This window comes from Limanda limanda, chromosome 8 (genome assembly GCF_963576545.1).
Source record: "Limanda limanda chromosome 8, fLimLim1.1, whole genome shotgun sequence".
NCBI classification, from domain to species: Eukaryota; Metazoa; Chordata; class Actinopteri; order Pleuronectiformes; family Pleuronectidae; genus Limanda; species Limanda limanda.
In genome coordinates this window covers 22,521,712-22,539,165 of record NC_083643.1, presented here as the reverse complement: position 1 = coordinate 22,539,165, position 17,454 = coordinate 22,521,712, and the positions used below count along the sequence as shown (strand labels likewise).

The window sequence follows — 17,454 nt, the reverse complement described above, 5'->3', positions numbered from 1 at the left end:
ATGTTCAGTGGAGGTGCTTCGGGAGCCCCCTCCACCTCAGGTGAATCAAGCACCACCAGCACCAGTGGACAGGGCGAGGGGGCTAGCTGTAGCGATCCACCCATGGAGACAGCACAGATGGTGGAAGAGGGTGACGGACCTAGCCATGAACAGGGAGGAGGAGATGATGAGTCCGAACCCGAGGGTCATGGACTGAGTGAGCCGCTGCCGGTGCACCAGGTAAGCAGCTATTAACATAAGGATAATACGTTTAGATGATGGATTTGAATTTAGCCAGCCGCAGCGATATGAAAATGATGCGTAATAGTTGTGACAAACGGCTATGCTAATATGCTAATGAAAATGCTAGATGAATAGTCATGCTACACGCTATCATGCCTGACGGATAAGCAAGCACACAGCATAGCCCCACGATACACGCCGTTCACAGGTGGAATGCTGTAATAATAGTCGTTGGAAAGTTTTTATTACCACGTAGTATTACACTACTATGGCATTACACAGTGTATTTAGCGATGCAACTTGGGCCATTATGGTAATAGCCGAGCCAATTTATTACAGGGGGTTGGTGGTTATTATTGAAGTGGTTGTCGTCGTCTTTTTTCCCAAACCAGGCTCTTATTTGTTTGCGCAGCTTAAACCTTTTCTTTTCGTTGAAATGTGTCTCGATGACAAACGATTAGTGTTCTATGGTGGGACGGGTTATAATGAAACTGAGAAATTGGGGAATTCTGGCCAACGTTCGGTTCTTCTGTGTTGAAAATAAGCCGCTTCCCCCCCAAGACCCTGCCAGCTAACTGGGGTAGTTTGTCTGATGCTCTCGGCTAACGTACTCTCACACTCCAAATATAATCTGTCAATATAAAGTTCTAATGATTCGAGTCTAAATGTTCAAGCCGACATGGTTGCCGTTGTCTTTTTCCAAACGAGGCTCTTGTTTGCACAGCTGGAAAGCCTTTTCTTTTTCGTTGATATGTGTCTCGAGGAAATGGGCATAAAAGAAGCACAGAAAATAAAAGCGAGAGCAACAAAAAAGCAAAATGGGGAGTAGTCTTGACTTAATGGAGATGAATACAGTATAACTTATTTGGATATTTCCAAATAAAATATAACATTTAAGCATTAATGTTACTACAAATAAATATACATTTGGATATTTAGTTTAAGTATTGTATTATTTTTAATTAATAATTGATCCCTCTGTTCTTTTCTAGTCAAGCCAGACTGTTGAGGCAGATGTTGACTACTTTTGCCGTCCAGACCGTGCTACACTGCAAACTTTTTTGAACCACCATCCAAAGCAAGACGCTCCAAACCCAATAGGAAAGGTCTTCATAAACAAAGAAGGTACAAGCAGGAAGAGGCTGACAGACTGTGATCAACGTCCTGCTTTATTTTGTTTTGTATGCTTGGCCTTTAGCAAGCCCTCTGATAACAGTGTATTCATTACTGGAATGTCTGACTGGAGACATGCTCACCAGAGAGCAGAAGAGCATGAAAAAAGCATGGCACATAGAGCTTGTGCTGAAGCTTATTTTCTAAACTGCTCAAAATCTGACATAAACAGCCTGCTTAGAGGAAGACAGCTAACTGCTCATAGAGAGCAGATCAAGAAGAGACGGCAGGTGTTAGACCGTGTGGTGGAAGTGGTCAGAGTGATTGGAAAGAGGGGCCTAAGCTACAGGCACGAAGACAATGAGGCTGCTTATACTCTAGAGGACAGCAGCCTTGATCATGGCAACTTTTTGGAGATGATACTTTTGCTGGGGAAATATGATGTGGCATTGAAAGAACATCTCAGTGACATAATTCATAAAAGCAAAAAGCTCCATGAATCTGCATCAGGCTCAAGAGGCAGGGGTTCCCTTGTCACTCTGCTGTCTAAATCGACTGTCAACTCAGTGATTGACACAATCCTTAAGATGATCAAAGACAACATCGGCACGGAAATTCAAAAAGCCGGCATGTTTACTGTACAACTGGACACAACACAGGATATCACAGCACAAGACCAGTGCTCAGTTGTGCTTCGGTACGTCACTGATACTGTACACGAGAGGCTTGTTGCTGTGGTAAGGTGCAGTTCATCCACAGGAGAGGCCTTTGTTCAGTTGTTGAGTGATGTGCTTGATGGTCTGAACTTAGACAAAAGCCTCTGCATTGGAAATGCCACAGATGGAGCTGCCAACATGCAGGGAAGATACAGAGGCTTCTCTTCACTCTTGTCATCACAATCTCCTCACCATGTCCATGTGTGGTGCTACTCTCATGTGCTCAATCTCGTTCTTTCTGACACCACTGAAATTGTGATAGAGAGTGGATCTCTTTTTCATCTCCTGAATGACATCGCTGTGTTCATCCGAGAATCTCATCAAAGAATGAACGTATGGGAGAAGGAAAGCCACAGCAGCAGGCACAAGCGCATAGGACCCATTGGAGAGACACGCTGGTGGGCAAAGCATGATGCCTTAAAGAAAGTGTTTGGCTCATTTGGGAAACCGCAGGACTGTCTCTACATTGATGTTCTGTGCACCCTTTCAGCCATTCAAGACCAGACGACAGTGAAGTCAAATGTAAGATCCAAAGCAAGGGGATACAAAGATGGCCTTCTCAGACACGAGACCATCCTGACCGCGCAATTATTCTTGCGGATATTTGAGAAGACCACCCCACTATCCAAATACCTCCAAACAGGCGGGATGGACATCCTCTCTGCCCACAGGATGGTGATGTCCACACACGAGGCCCTTAAGGATATGGGAAGAGATTTCCAGACAGTCAAGGATGCAACAGAGAGTTTTGTGAAGTGGGCAAATGACAAGCTGGAGGAGCAGGATGAGGAGATGGGCATGGAGGTGGAGGTTTCACTACGGCAGAGGAGGCCAAAGAAGAAGAAGTCCATGCCAGGAGAGATGGCCCAGGATGAAACTTCCAATGACCCAAGCAAGACGTATGAGGTTAAAGTCCATAACCAAATTATGAACACCGTTATTGAGGCCATGCAAAGACGATTCCTCGATAACGGCAATCTGTATGCGGACCTCTCAATTCTGGACCCCCGAAACTTCCCAGATATCAAAACCAGTGGTCTTCCTGAGTCTGCACTGAAAGACCTAAGCAGATGTCTCATCAAATTTAACAATTCGACAACCATATCAAATTTACAATCTGAACTTGAAAGCTTGGCAAGCCAGTGGGACATGCTGAAGCGTCCACCACTAGATGAGTACACATTCCGTACTGTGGAGGAAGGACCTGGTGGAGACCCAGAGATGAAAATTGTCAGCAAAGCCTGTGCCTCATGTAAAAACTGCCCCCTGTGTTGCTACCAGATTATCCTCAGATTCAACCTGCTCACAGACGCATACCCTCTTCTTTCTCTGTCCTACAAATATCTGCTGACACTCTCATTGACACAGGTAGCCTGTGAAAGATCATTTTCAACTTTGAAATTCATCAAGAGCAGGCTGAGGAGCAGCTTATCTGCTGGTAAATTGGAGGCCTTCATGCTGATGTCCACAGAAAAGGACATCCTCATGGGATTGGACACAGACAGTGTCATAGACAGAGTGGCCGAAAAAAGTGAACTGCTTCGGAAGCTCCTACTCTACTAAAGTAAGAATATTTTTAATATTAGTTTAGTTCTGTTTCTCTTCAAAATTACCTAAACTTGATAGTAAGGAATAAAAGGCATAACACTTTCATTGTTGATTGTCTTCTTTTTCCTTTTAGGAAGCCTCTGTCTCAGGTTGTGGCGACGACTTGCTTTCACAAAGTAAGTATTATAGTTATGGAAATGAATGTAATTGTTTGGCTTGAAATTAAAACTTTTTCCCTTTCCCCCCCTTTAACATGCATAACATCCTTTTCTGTTATTTACTGTTTTAGGGTTCCATTTCAGGATTGTGAGATTGGATTGTGAGGATTGTTTTTGGAGATGGACAGACGTTTGGTTTCTGGGTAAGTGAGAAGAAATCAATCTGATTCAAACACAAACGCACACAAGCACACACACACACACACACACACATGTAATGTATTCAAGTCTCACTTCTCTGTGTCTTCCTCTTTATGAAATCCTGTCCCTCTAGGGCTTCACATGTACATAGTTCTTTCTGGATTGACGGGGTTTGTGAGCGTTGGTTCCGGTGAAGTCAGCTATTCACCAAGTGAGTAAACATTTACACCTCACCAGAACATAATAAACGTGTTGCAAACCAGATTTTTTATGAGCTTGTATGTGCTTAACATCAAAGTGTGCATGCAACCCCCTCCTCTTCTCTATCTGTGTGTGTGGTGTGTGTGTGTGTGTGTGTGTGTGTGTGTGTGTCTATCTGTAGGTTTCATGAGTGTTTGATGGACTGTAGTCGGTGTAGACAGACAAGGCTATGCACCAAGTGAGTAAACATATAAACATATACACATTACCACAACATAAAAGTGTTACAAATCTGATGTTGTATGTGCCTAACATCAGAGTGGGTATGTCCCCCCCCCCCCCCCCCTCTGTGTGTGTGTGTGTGTGTGGCTATCTGTAGGTTTCATGAGTGTTTGATTGACTGTAGTGTGTGTGCCCAAAGACTTGATTGGAACTGAAGAGCGCAGACAAGGCTATGCACCAAGTGAGTAAACATATCCACATTACCACGACATAAAAGCGTTAAAAATCTGATGTTGTATGTGCCTAACATCAGAGTGGGTATGTGCCCCCCCCCTCTCTCTCTGTCCAAGGAGCTGATTGGACTGAAGAGAGCAGATAAGGCCAGTTCATCGGCAGCTGCCAGGGGCTCTCTTCTCTCAATTAATCTATAAATTTGTCATGATAGCTGGCAGAAAACCTGGACGAGGTTTTCTGCCAGCTATCATGACAAATTTATAGATTAATTTTAAATAAACAATTGAGTGTGAAGTCACTGCACATTTCCTGGTGTTTTTTTGGTACCTGAAAGAGAGTTTTTTTAGTTAAATTGTGCACCTTTTCCACTAGGCCAGAACGTTTGTACATTTAGAAGACATAAGTTACGTCAATTTAATGGCAGATGTGCTCCGCTAATTATGTGGGCCGGTCTGAGCCAAAAAATGCCCGGGCCGTTTTGTTCTCCCAGTCCAGCCCTGCATCGGATGAATAATACGTTTTGAAGTTCAGCTTGTTCTTCTGGCAGAGAGGCTAAAGACGTGTGAGCTCCCGTTTCTGAGGTGAGGTTTGTCAAGTTTAGTATTTGTATTTATCTGTAAAAGCAGTGATTCGGTACCTGCTGTACCTGGGTGTTAGCTTACCTCGGCTAGCCCACAGACATGCCTACAGCAGTAATAGCGATGCTAACGGGACCATAGCCTACGGAGTTATTGACCCGACATGAAGCCACATGCTCCGGTCCACCCAGCAGAGAGAAGCGTTAGTTTATGAGGATGAGTGTGTTTGGAGAATAAGCTATGAAATACTAATAATGTGGAAGAACTCCATACAGTACATGCATTGTCTTGGTAGTGCACAGTTTAATCCAAAACCATATTCAAAATCAGTAGTTAAATATACACAGAAAATAAAGATATAAACTTTGTGTAACACTTCCTCTAAAATAATGCCATATTTTATGTTTCCTATCATTTTATTAGGGATGGACGAGCCTGAAGGACACAGCTGTGCTGACCGTTTTCTCTCTTATGGTAAAGAAGAAAAATAAAACACTGGGTTCTTATCTAAAGTGTATCAAATCAAGAAGCAAAAGATAAACATTGTTCTAATAAGTGTTCATTTGAATATATAATATATAATGAAAATAGAAATAAACTCTTATCCATGACACTTAGCAATGACTGCCAACTCTAAACAGTTGCAGGCCTTCTTTAGTTGGGGAGGAAAACACAAAGTGTTGTGCAGATGAAGCTGGTGCATGTCGCCTCATGTTGATAATAATAAATTATGCAAGTTATTTGAGCTATGTGTCTGTCTAATCTTTTTACTTTGTTGCAATCATTTTACTTTAATGATGTATTATAGGCAACATCTTTGTGTCGGGCTGAGCGCTAAAGCATGTGAAATGTATTTGAAATAGGATTTCTGCTCCCTGCTGGCACTCAAAATGCAGCCCATGGTATATCCAGTGGTCTATATAGGCCTACTGCTTATAATAATCAGCTACCTCTATTTTTGTGACGGTGACATGACGTCATAAAAAATTGCCCCACCAGAAATTTCAGGCTAAAATCGCCACTGTAAGTGTGGTCGATGAACGGCACAATCTGGCATAGTTTATTGGTCTTATAATGTGATTCGTGCCAACTATGGTGTAAACAGCTTGCTAAACAGAACTTGGTCAGGTGCATCAGTTTTTTCACTGCCAATAATGTGAATATGGTGCATAGAAAGTGTTGAGTCACCCTTTGTTATGCTGTCACTGAAGATGGCACGGCCCTCTCAGTTGGTACCACGGCCCCCACGCCAGATCAAGTCTGAAAGATTAAAAAACGAAAAAACAAGATTTGAAACCTTTTTATTTATGAAAAAATAAAAAGTAAATCTGAAAACTATAAGACCCCAAATATCAAAATATATATGAAAGGGAACATTTTAAATAAATAATTTATTCAAAATTATTCCTGAACTAAATCAAATAAATGTCTAACCCTAAAAAAAACTGTTAAATACATTGTTGTATTTTTTTTTAAAGTTAAAGATCAAAACTTCAACTTTAACTTTCAATTTTTTTTTTTTAAATGATCAAACTATTGGGCTAGATTTTGCATCATACATTTGTATAATTATACCTTTTCTCAGCGATTACCTATAGATGTACAGCTGTGGCCAAAAGTTTTGAGACACAAGTACCGGTATTGGTTTTCACAAAGTGTGTTGCTTCAGTGTTTTTAGATATTTTTGTCAGATGTTACTATGGTATACTGAAGTATAATTACAAGCATTTCATAAGTGTCAAAGGCATTTATTGACAATTACATTAAGTTTATGCAAAGAGTCAATATTTGCAGTGTTGACCCTCCTTTTTCAAGACCTCTGCAAATCGCCCTGGCATGCTGTCAATTAACTTCTGGGCCACATCCTGATAGATGGCAGCCCATTCTTGCAAAATCAATGCTTGGAGTTTTTCAGAATTTGTGGAGTTTTGTTTGTTCACCCACCTCTTGAGGATTGACCACAAGTTCTGAATGGGATTAAGGTCTGGGGAGTTTCCTAGTCATGGACCTAAAATTTCGATGTTTTGTTCCCCGAGCCACTTAGTTATCACTTTTGCCTCATGGAAAGGTGCTCCATCATGCTTGAAATCAATCAATCCGATCCCGCAGCTGAATCAAATTTAGGAGACGTCCTGGCGCTTGCTGGACTTTCTTGGGCGCCCTGAAGCCTTCTTCACAACAATTGAACCTCTCTCCTGAAGTTCTTGATGATCAGGTAAATGGTAGATTTAGGTGCAATCTTACTAGCAGCAATAGCCTTTCCTCTGAAGGCCTTTTTGTGCAAAACAATGATGACTGCACGGGTTTCCTTGCAGGTAACCATGGTTAACAGAGGAAGAACAATGATTTCAAGCACCACCCTCTTTTTAAAGCTTCCAGTCTGCTATTTTGTCTAAATCAGGATGACAGAGTGATCTCCAGACTTGTCCTCATCGACACTCTCACCTGTGTTAACAAGAGAAGCACTGGATGTCAGCTGGTCCTTCTTTGGCAGGGCTGAAATGCAGTGGAAATGTTTTTTTGGGGATTAAGTTAATTTTCCTGGCAAAGAGGGACTTTGCAATTAATTGCAATTTATCTGATCACGCTTCATAAATTTCTGGAGTATATGCAAATTGCCATCATAAAAACTAAGGCAGCAGACTTTGTGAAAATGAATATTTGTGCCATTCTCAAAACTTTAGGCCATGGCTGTAGTGTGGTCTACGTCGTCCAGAACTTGTAGTCAGGTGAGATGCTGGTTTAGTACCACTAGAGGGAAGCATGGCTGTGGTGCGGGGGCTTTGTGAAGTGAAGTGCTGACTCACTGACAGAGAAACGAGCAGTAAAAAAAAAAAAACATGATTTAGCTTTATAATGTTTCTGTATTTATGTCCTTATATACAGTTTATTTATTCAGTTTTTCTTTCTGGTAGTGTCTTTTGCAAAAAATGCTGACTGGATCACACATTTTAAGAATTGAATTAACTATTACAAACACAATTTTGCTAAATATTGTTTTATTAGATAAAATGGAATAGATGGCACAATTAGGGAATTTATGAATACAGCAAATGACTATGGACACAAACATAAAAAAAAAAGGAATACAATTATTTAACTGTTCACCTCCAGATCTAAAGACAGTTATCAATTGTCATCTGTTAAATCAGTGGACAGTACAGTAAAATAAAGGTCTGCCCTTGCCTGTCAGATACTACTAGAGTGGGTGTGGACCTCCTTACTGTCCCCTCAATGAGGTGCTTGCTGAAATGCTCTCTGTCACACATTGACAGGAGTCGAATTCAAGGTGAACAAGGAGAAAAGATGAACGAAGAACATTTCTCTGAGAAGAAAGACACTAACTTAAAGGCTATTCTGTGTTCTCTCTGTGTCTTTATCAATATGTGTGTGTGTGTGTGTGTCCTTTAATTTTCTGCAGATTACTATAATAAGTAATTTACATGCGATGCACAAGATGGACTACAATTACACAGCGAGCACACACAGTAATATTACAAATCTGGTGCCTAATTACCATCAACCTCTGTCTCTTTATGTCATCCTTATTGTGTGGCACATGTACAATTTACATAACAGTGCAGCAGTATAATGCAATATTAAGTCAATAAAGGGTTTGTGTGCATGACAGGATATACTTGCTAAATGCCAGGGAAGTTCTTCTGTCTGGTGTAACAAACAGGGGCATTGATCCCCCAGTCACTGCACTGAAACATGCACACAGTTGTAAATGTATTGAGCACATACAACCTAATGCAGTCTGCCAATAAATCCTAACTGATTTTGTTTGTTTGTTTAAACTGCTTTACACAAGTCTTGGCTCAATTTTATGATCCTTTTGGATGCTGTCGTTTGTGGTGTGTGGACATACACAGAGGTGTTTCTGTTGTTTACTCTACGCTCACGGATATAAAACTTTGGTTCAAAAAAAATTGAAACACCTGTATGTAATGTAACACATCTAAATGGCACCATTCATTGCAGGACTGTTGCATTAGTGTGCATTAGTTAGGTACTCCTAATAAACTAGCAGATGAATGCATGCACTGACAAGAACATTAAGAGACGCAAATTAGTGGGTGTTGCTTTAAGAGGTCGATTTAATTCTAATTAACCTCTTAGTGGCCTGTTTTATCAGCTGCATGTTTCTTAAATTTTGGCTGTTGAAATAAACATTGTGGCAGTCCAATTTTTTTTATAAGCTGAAAGAGGACTTGAATAGTGTTTCAAGTCAGAAACTTGCATCTGCCATCCTGTCCACTGTAATGCGAACGACAGCTAAAAACCTAGAATACTGTTTTAGTTGTACATACCATGCCATTTTTTTTACAGAAAATATGACAAGTAATGAGTTAAGCCTGCATTGATATTCAGTCTATTCTAGCTCTTTATTTATGGGTTAATTTAAATACTTTTATTCAGACGAATGTCCAATCAACTAACACATAGGAGGCGGTTTATGACCCATACTGCAGCCAGCCATCAAGATGCTTTGGCTTGACTATTGAGGAGCTATGCTGTCATCTCTATACATATGTATGAGCCTCAGTGCTGTGCCCGTGCATTGTTTCAGGCAAAATCCAGGGCAAAAGTTTCATTCTTGTTATTGACTGGCTTTGTGAATATTGGGTTTAAATATTGTTCAATAATATTGTATATATTTACATTTTATAATTCTCAGTAGCCAGTTCATCTTTCAGATCGACATTAAACCTGCCACTGAACAACAGTAACATTCATGAATAAACATTAATTTACCATAACCATTTCACTGAATCAGATTTCAGAGGCCTAGGTCAATAATTTTAGCAATCCAGTAATGCAGAATCTTTATGAGATGGTGGCATGAAATAAAAGACTGTGGCTGTGTTGCTGCTTTTATTATTTTGGTAGTTTGCCTAGTTACTAAGGATATATCTTGTATCTGTATATATGAAGATTATGTTTAAGATATATCTTTATATACCGGCTGTTGTCTGCTCACATATATATATTTTTTCTTCATATATAAAGATGTATCTCTATATAATATATAGTCTGTGCTCTGTGGTCGGCTCACAGTCTATAAAGGGCTCTTATTTTGAAAGCTCTGCCGGAAATGATTTCTGACCCCCCCCCCAAACCACCACCACCACCAGCAGCATTACCGCACTCTACCCCTCTCATCGCACCGGTGGTTGCCATGGCGATGGAGTCATCCTCGGCGTCGGCTCCACTGGTTGTTACCATGGAGATCCCGGTGCGAGCTGCGCTCCCGGTCGTGGAGGAGGACGAGGGCTTCAGCGCGCCGCCGCCGCCGGGGTCCGAGGAGCGACTACGGTGCCGGCGAGGTGGAGGGAGACGGCGGCGAGGGGTGCCCTTCAACCGGGGCGGCTACTACATGCTGATAGTTATCGGGGAGATCGGCACGGAGCAGCAGCTGGAAGCCGCCAAAGAGCACATAGAGCGGGGTGAGAATAAGTGTGCATCACTGGTACAAGGTTCAAATCTAGAAACAGCAGAGACAAGTTTTGACGCAACGAATCTTGAGGCGGTTTCTGCAGCATTGCACCATGGGACACGCATCTCTCCTCCAGCCAGTGTGGAGCTGTCTGTGAAACTGCAGACTCAAACTGTGAATGCTGCAGAGGTCTGTTTACTGTCGTAGAGCAGAGTGCCGGCATCACCGGATGCGCAGTTTTTCTCTGGGTCTTAAACTACTGAAGAAAAAACCCATCAAACCTTCAGCAATAAATAACAGAGCAATTAGCATGGCTGCATAAATAAGTATAAGGATTTATTTTCAACCTGCACAACAATTCAGTGTGTGTTGTAGTGTGTTAGCCATTCAATAAGCAGCTTGAAGTGCGTGTGTGTGTCTGGGTGGTCCAGGTGTTACCTTTGTTTTGGGGACCTAAATTTGTCAAACACACACAACATATACATTAGTCCCCATAACGTAAATCATTATATCTTAAAGTAAAGACATATTTTTTCTGGTTCTGGTTATGTTTAAAAGTAGCTCAGGTTAGGTTAGGGAAAGGTTAGGGTTAGGTTAGGGTAAGGCAATTCAACTTTGGTTTTGGTGAGATGACTGTCCGTGTGTGTGAGGGACATTTTAAGGACATATTGGCATGTCATTAAAAAACAGAAAAGGCTTAAAACTAGTTTTTTGTGTTAGAGTTAGTTAAATGTTAGATTTGCGGTTGGGTTAAGGTATTTAGTTGATGATTAAGGTTAGATAAAGGAGCAGAGGACTGCAATATTACAATGAGTGTCCTCACAATATGGAAAGACAATAATGTGTGTGTGCTTGTTGATTGCTGTGTCCCTATATGGGTGTATTCCAGAATGGGGTGTCATACATTGTAAACACATTGTGCTTGATGTTTATGTGGAAAACAGTTGCACATATTATTCAGAAGTTTAAACTCCACGGGACTGTAGCCAACCTCCCTGGACGTGGCCGCATGAGGAAAACATTTTACAAAATGGAGAGAAGGATAACAGGAATGGTAACCAAAGAGCCCAGAACAACTTCCAAAGAGATTAGAGGTGAACTCCAAGGTCAAGGTCCATCAGTGTCAGATCGCACCATCAGTCACTGTTTGAGGCTAAGTGGACTTCGTCAGTGTTGTGCAAGTTCACACCTAGTGAACTAGTTCAAAGTTCAGTTCATACAAGTACACATGAATAGTTCAGGACATTTCATTGTTTTAAGGTGGAAAGTGAGAATGAAAGACTTAACTTTATCCATCACTACCCTTTGCCTTTACTGTCGGAATCTTTATCAGTTGTGCAATAGGAGTATATTTGACGTTGGCTAATTATTAATAATCATGAAATATGATTATTAAAATAAAAATTATTTATTAAAAATAATTCAAAATGATAAGGCTATCACTTAAGAATAGTCAAATAATTAATTAGGAATGATAAGGTTATCCATTAAGAATAGTTAAATAATTAATGAAAACAATAAAATTATCAATTAAGAATGATACAATCTGTAATTATTACTTATCGTAGCAGGGCACCACCCTGGTTACAGGGACCAACAAGTCAATCTATAAATATCAGTCTCATATGATAAATGTTAAATTAATAATCTCAATAGTTAATATTAATGATTGTTTAATAAACAATGAAGGGTTTAAGTTCGAGCACAGGCTATCATAATCCAGCTGCATTCACACACATATGCACAAATAATCACAGACTACAGATACTTTAATTACAAAAGCATTTATTAAAAAGGGGAAATAAAGGTAATGTTATTTAATGATTCATCATTTTAACAAACGCCAATATTTCAAAGATAAGAACAGCAGCAGCACTAATCACAACTCAGACCATACATGTAATACCTGTGGTCTATGTACGTCTGTCTGTGTGTGTGTGTGTGTGTCTGTGTCAATGTGTCTCTGTGTGTGTGTGTGTGGATGTCTTTGTGAGTGTGTGTGAAATAAAGTTAATGTTATTTAATCATTCATCATTTTTACAAACTCCAATATTTCAAAGATAACAGCAGCAGCAGCACTTATCACAATTCAGAAACACATGTGAAACCTATGGTTTATGTTTGTCTGTGTGTGTGTGTGTGTCTGTGTCAATGTGTCTCTCTGTGTGTGTGTGTGTGTGTGTGTGTGTGTGTGTGTGTGTGTGTGTGTGTGTATGTGGGTGTGTGTGAGAGAGAAAAAAAAGGGGAGTGGCGATGACGTATCACACAGTCACGTGGTGACGTAGTCGGGTCACATCCAAGATGGCGGACGATAATGATCCACCGAAAACTCTCAAAATGGTGGTGACTACAAACCAAAATGGTGGAGCCGCTTAGGAGTTTAGAGCCAAAAGGGGAGGAGAGAGAGAGAGGAGGCGTGGCAATAATAAACTCTCAAAATGGTGGTTTAACTCGCGTTATTCAAAATGGAGCCTATGTTAATGACACCATGTGGCCGGAGCTCAAAACGGCGGTCACCACAGGAATTACACAAAGGAATTTTCAGACAAAGAGAATTCTTTATCTCTGCTTTGGCCTTGGGCCGAATGGCTTCCAATTGTGTTCAGCCTCTCTAAGTATAGATTTATCTATGTGACATGAACTGTATAAATACCGATCGGAACGTATGTGTTGGTAGGTTTAGAAGGAGAGAGAGAGAGAGAGAGAGAGAGAGAGAGAGAGAGAGAGAGAGAGAGAGAGAGAGAGTGAGAGAAAACATGCAAGGAGATATCAAAGAAGCTCTTAAAAACACCGTCAGAAACAAGTTTTACAGTTACTTTACCACCCAGCACCCAATCGGCGTTGTCTGTTGAAGTTTGACCGGTAAAATCTCTTTAAAGTTGTCCCAGTGCAGCCGGACACGCTTCGTTGCGGCGCTCAAACACTGTAACACAAAGAACCCGGAAATGAACCGGATGTAGCCAGCTCGTCGTGGCTAAACAACAGGAGACACGGAGGTCCCACAAACAAATTCACTCAAATATTAAAAAATACGCTAAGTATTAAAACTAGTATCTGCCCAGACAATATAAGCCTCTTACTGTGACCGTGGTTTCGCGGGGTGCGTGCGCGCTGCGCGAATGTCCCGGAAGTCCAGTGAATAAAACTCGTGGCCTCTCAGGCTTGCTCCGGTGGTTCAATTGGGGCACGGAGCTCAGCTGGGCCGAATTCGGAGCGGATTTCTCGTGCTCCTTGACGGGATGAAGCATCGTCTTCTTCTGTGGCAGCGGAGATCGTGCTGCTTTACAGGAACAGAGTGGATTTTGTCATACTCCTCCGCGGAATAACGTCGCGCTTCTGCAGGGATGAGCGGCTGCTTGGGGCCGGTTGAAGATCGTGTGGGAGGAAAAAGTAGTCCGTGTGGAAAATGTCTGAGCTCGTCCCGCGAGCGAATTTCCTGTTTCGGTCTTTCAAGTTAAAACAGCAAAAAGTCCTATCAAAATAAAATCTGACTGAAGGTAAAATAAAGGAAATGAAATGAATTAAAATAAAATGAATTAAACAAACGTCTAATCGCCCCCAATAGCAGCTGGAACATCTGGAAAGACCCGGGGGTCTGGTTCAAAAGTCTTTAAGCAGGGAATGGCTGTGGTTGCTCCCTATAGCAACTGAATCATCTGGATAGACCTGGAGAGGTCATCAGTGCAGGGAAAAAGCTGAAACAAAAGTAGTTATTGCCTCCTTTAGTTTACTGGGTTATCTGGTAAGACCTCGGGAGGTCTTGTTGCAACTTCAGTACAGGAAAATGGCCGCGAGCTCTGTGGGCTCAACAGTTTTATACAACCTGAGGAGTTCCTGCCTCCTCAGGAAGTGGTCATGGGCTTCAGTTGGCTCTCAGCCAATGAGATGTCAGGGTTCAAATCTCAGGGAGCAGTTAGAAACACAGTGGGGGTCCTCTGAGGGAGCCCAGGAAATGCTTTCCCCACCAAGGCGAGGCCCCAGGCTGTCTGAGGAATGTGTGGATTCAGAGTAGAAACCGGTAGAACTGGTTTCAGCTTGGTCTTGTAGGCCTCAAGTTTTACGAGCCATTGTGTGACAGTCAGCACTTAGGAGTCTCCCCCCAACAAGTGTGTAAAAATCCCTCAGATAATAATAAGGTGCATCGGATGTAGTCACTGAGTCTGCGTCTCTGCTTTCTCTTGCCATTTGTATATGAGACCGAGAGCTGTTGTGTTGCAGCTATGGCCTGCCCCTTTAAGGAAAGTTTGGAGTGTGTGACGTAGTGCACCTGGGTATTGTGGGAAAAGGCGCTCAAAGTGTGTGTATGACGAGAAGTGAACGACCACCTAGAGGTGATGAGAGTGTTGCTCCTGCTGTATATCCGAGAAATAAAGTGGCCGCATTCCAAGTAAAGAAACGTCTCCTCCTCCTTATCAACTGAGTGGTCTGGACAGCTGGTTACCGGCCAGACAGTGAGCCAAGATAACCAGTGGCTGAGCTCCCAACTACGGCTCGGAGCCAAGACACTGGCCAGGGAAGAAAACTCTTGGAATACGTTGCTTGTTTGGTCTACATGTGTGTGCGATGAATCATGGGTAACGTAGTGCAAGTAGAGTTTGTTGGTTTAGGTTAGGCTACATCGGGGACATTTTACGAGAACTGAGCAACGACATGGTGCAAGCATTCCATTTAGAAAGCGTCTCTCCTCAGGAGAAGGAAAACATTCCGTACCGTTTTAGCTGGACCTCAGATAATATTGTAACGGACTGGTAGTTAGGTTTATGTTCTGTTTGACTGCTATGTTTTTGGTATGACTTATGTTCAGCTAAGTGCACCATGTTAAATAAGTATTGAGATGTCCTGAGGGTCAGTGAACAGGTCGGGGTGGGGCACGTGACAGTTGTAGACCAATGGCGGTGGGGTTGTGTGGGATGGCAGGCTCTCATTGGCTGATGAGATGGCGGGTCGAAGGGTGAATGAGGAAGGGGAGTGAAGAATACGGTGGTGGATGTAAGGAGTGTCGGAGTTACGAACAAGAAGTGTGTTGTGGCACAACACTTGACTTTATGGAAGACGACCACCAGTGTTGAAAGCAAATTAAAAAAAATGAGACTGGAATACGCCAAAATGCATATTGACAAGCCACAAAGCTTCTGGAAGAATGTCATTTGGATAGATGAGACAAAAGTGGAGCGTTTTGGCAAGTCACATCAGCTCTATGTTCACAGACGCAAAAATGAAGCATACAGAGAAAAGAACACTGTATCTACTGTGAAACATGGAGCAGGCTCGGTTATGTTCTTAGGCTGCTTTGCTGCATCTGGCACAGGGTGTCTGGAATATGTGCAGGGTACAATGAAATCTCAAGACTATCAAGGCATTCTGGAGCTAAATGTACTGCCCAGTGTCAGAAAGGTTGGTCTCAGTCGCAGGTCATGGGTCCTCCAACAGGATAATGACCCAAAACACACAGCTAAAAACACCCAAGAATGACTAAGAGCAAAACATTGGACTATTCTGAAGTGGCCTTCTATGAGCCCTGATCTAAATACTATTGAACTTCCGTGGAAGGTGCTAAAACATGCAGTCTGGAGAAGACATCCTTCAAACCTGAGACAGCTGGAGCAGTTTGCTCACGAGGAGTGGGCCAAAATACTTGTTGATAGGTGCAGAAGTCTCATTGAGAGTTAAAGAAATCGCTTGATTGAAGGTTGTGCAACACGATATTAAGTAAAAGGGTCCATATTATGCAAATTCCACTTTTGTAGTGCTTCTACACGTTAATTTGGGTATCTGGCATGTCTACCGTCCCAAAAACTATGGAAAAAAACCATGTGTTTTGCCCTGGTAGAAGCAGCATGTATAAATAGAAAACAGCTTTTTGTCGGGAGCTAACGTTAGCTAGCTGTTAGCGTTAGCTCCGGCACCGGCACCTCCGTGGAGGTGCCTGTGTTAGCTCCGGGGACGTTCCGGTGTCGGCTCCGGGGACGTCCCGGTGTCGGCTCCGGGGATGTGGAGGTGCCGGTGTTAGCTCCGGGGTTGCCGGTGTTGGGGACCGTGTCTCTGCCGCTGTGGCCACTTAGATGATTTACGTGTATCAGCAGTAGGGCTGCAACTAACGACTATTCTGATAGTCGATTAGTCACCGATTATTGAAACGATTAATCGACTAATCGGATTATGAATGACACAAATTCTAATTGCTCTTATTTAGCAAACAGCTTTTAAATTTAGCTTGAGGTTGTTCGAGGCATGTGATGACTTAAAATAAAGGCAATAAAGATTGATACTTCATTCAAAAAAAATGTCTTTTAATAAACTTTGTTGCATATAAGGGTACTGTTGACACAAAAGCAAAGACAAATCAAGTTTTTGTCCATTTAAAAGCAAGGACAGGCATAATGCTTGTAAAACAAATAAATTAAAAATCAAGTATTTTTCCTGACAGGGAAAGTAACATTAATAAAAACATCAACAAATTAAACTACAGTCTTCTTCTGACTAAATAATTGTGATTAAAAAAAGACGTTTGTCAGGCAATAGGATAACATAACGCTTTTAAACTCGTTAATAAAAAGTTTAAACATATTTTTGTAATGGATGCTAGAATCCTGCGCACAGGTATATACGTTTATATATAACATCTGACAGAGGCGAGTCCGCATCGTCTCCGTTACGATGTCACAAGTGCCTCCTCCTCACATGCACGTGTCATGCTTCTATGGAGAGCAGGTCCGCCGCACAAGTACTGCAGGTAGTTTTTTTCGGGCTGTTACGGTTGAAGTTCTCCCGAACTTTTTACTTTCTGGTACGCGATGCTGCTGCAGCGGAGGCTGCCATTG

General features: G+C 41.9%; 2 long non-coding RNA genes across 2 annotated transcripts; both read left to right on the top strand.

Annotated features, from left to right (window-relative positions):
- Window positions 1-3,716: 3,716 nt before the first annotated feature.
- Window positions 3,717-4,796, top strand: LOC133009618 (uncharacterized). Its single transcript, XR_009680555.1, has 6 exons — window positions 3,717-3,775; window positions 3,889-3,960; window positions 4,092-4,169; window positions 4,341-4,397; window positions 4,539-4,622; window positions 4,732-4,796. It is a non-coding gene; the product is annotated as an uncharacterized LOC133009618 (long non-coding RNA).
- An 83-nt stretch (window positions 4,797-4,879) lies between these two features.
- On the top strand, window positions 4,880-5,938 carry LOC133009594 (uncharacterized). Its single transcript, XR_009680551.1, has 2 exons — window positions 4,880-5,196; window positions 5,617-5,938. It is a non-coding gene; the product is annotated as an uncharacterized LOC133009594 (long non-coding RNA).
- Window positions 5,939-17,454: the final 11,516 nt, after the last annotated feature.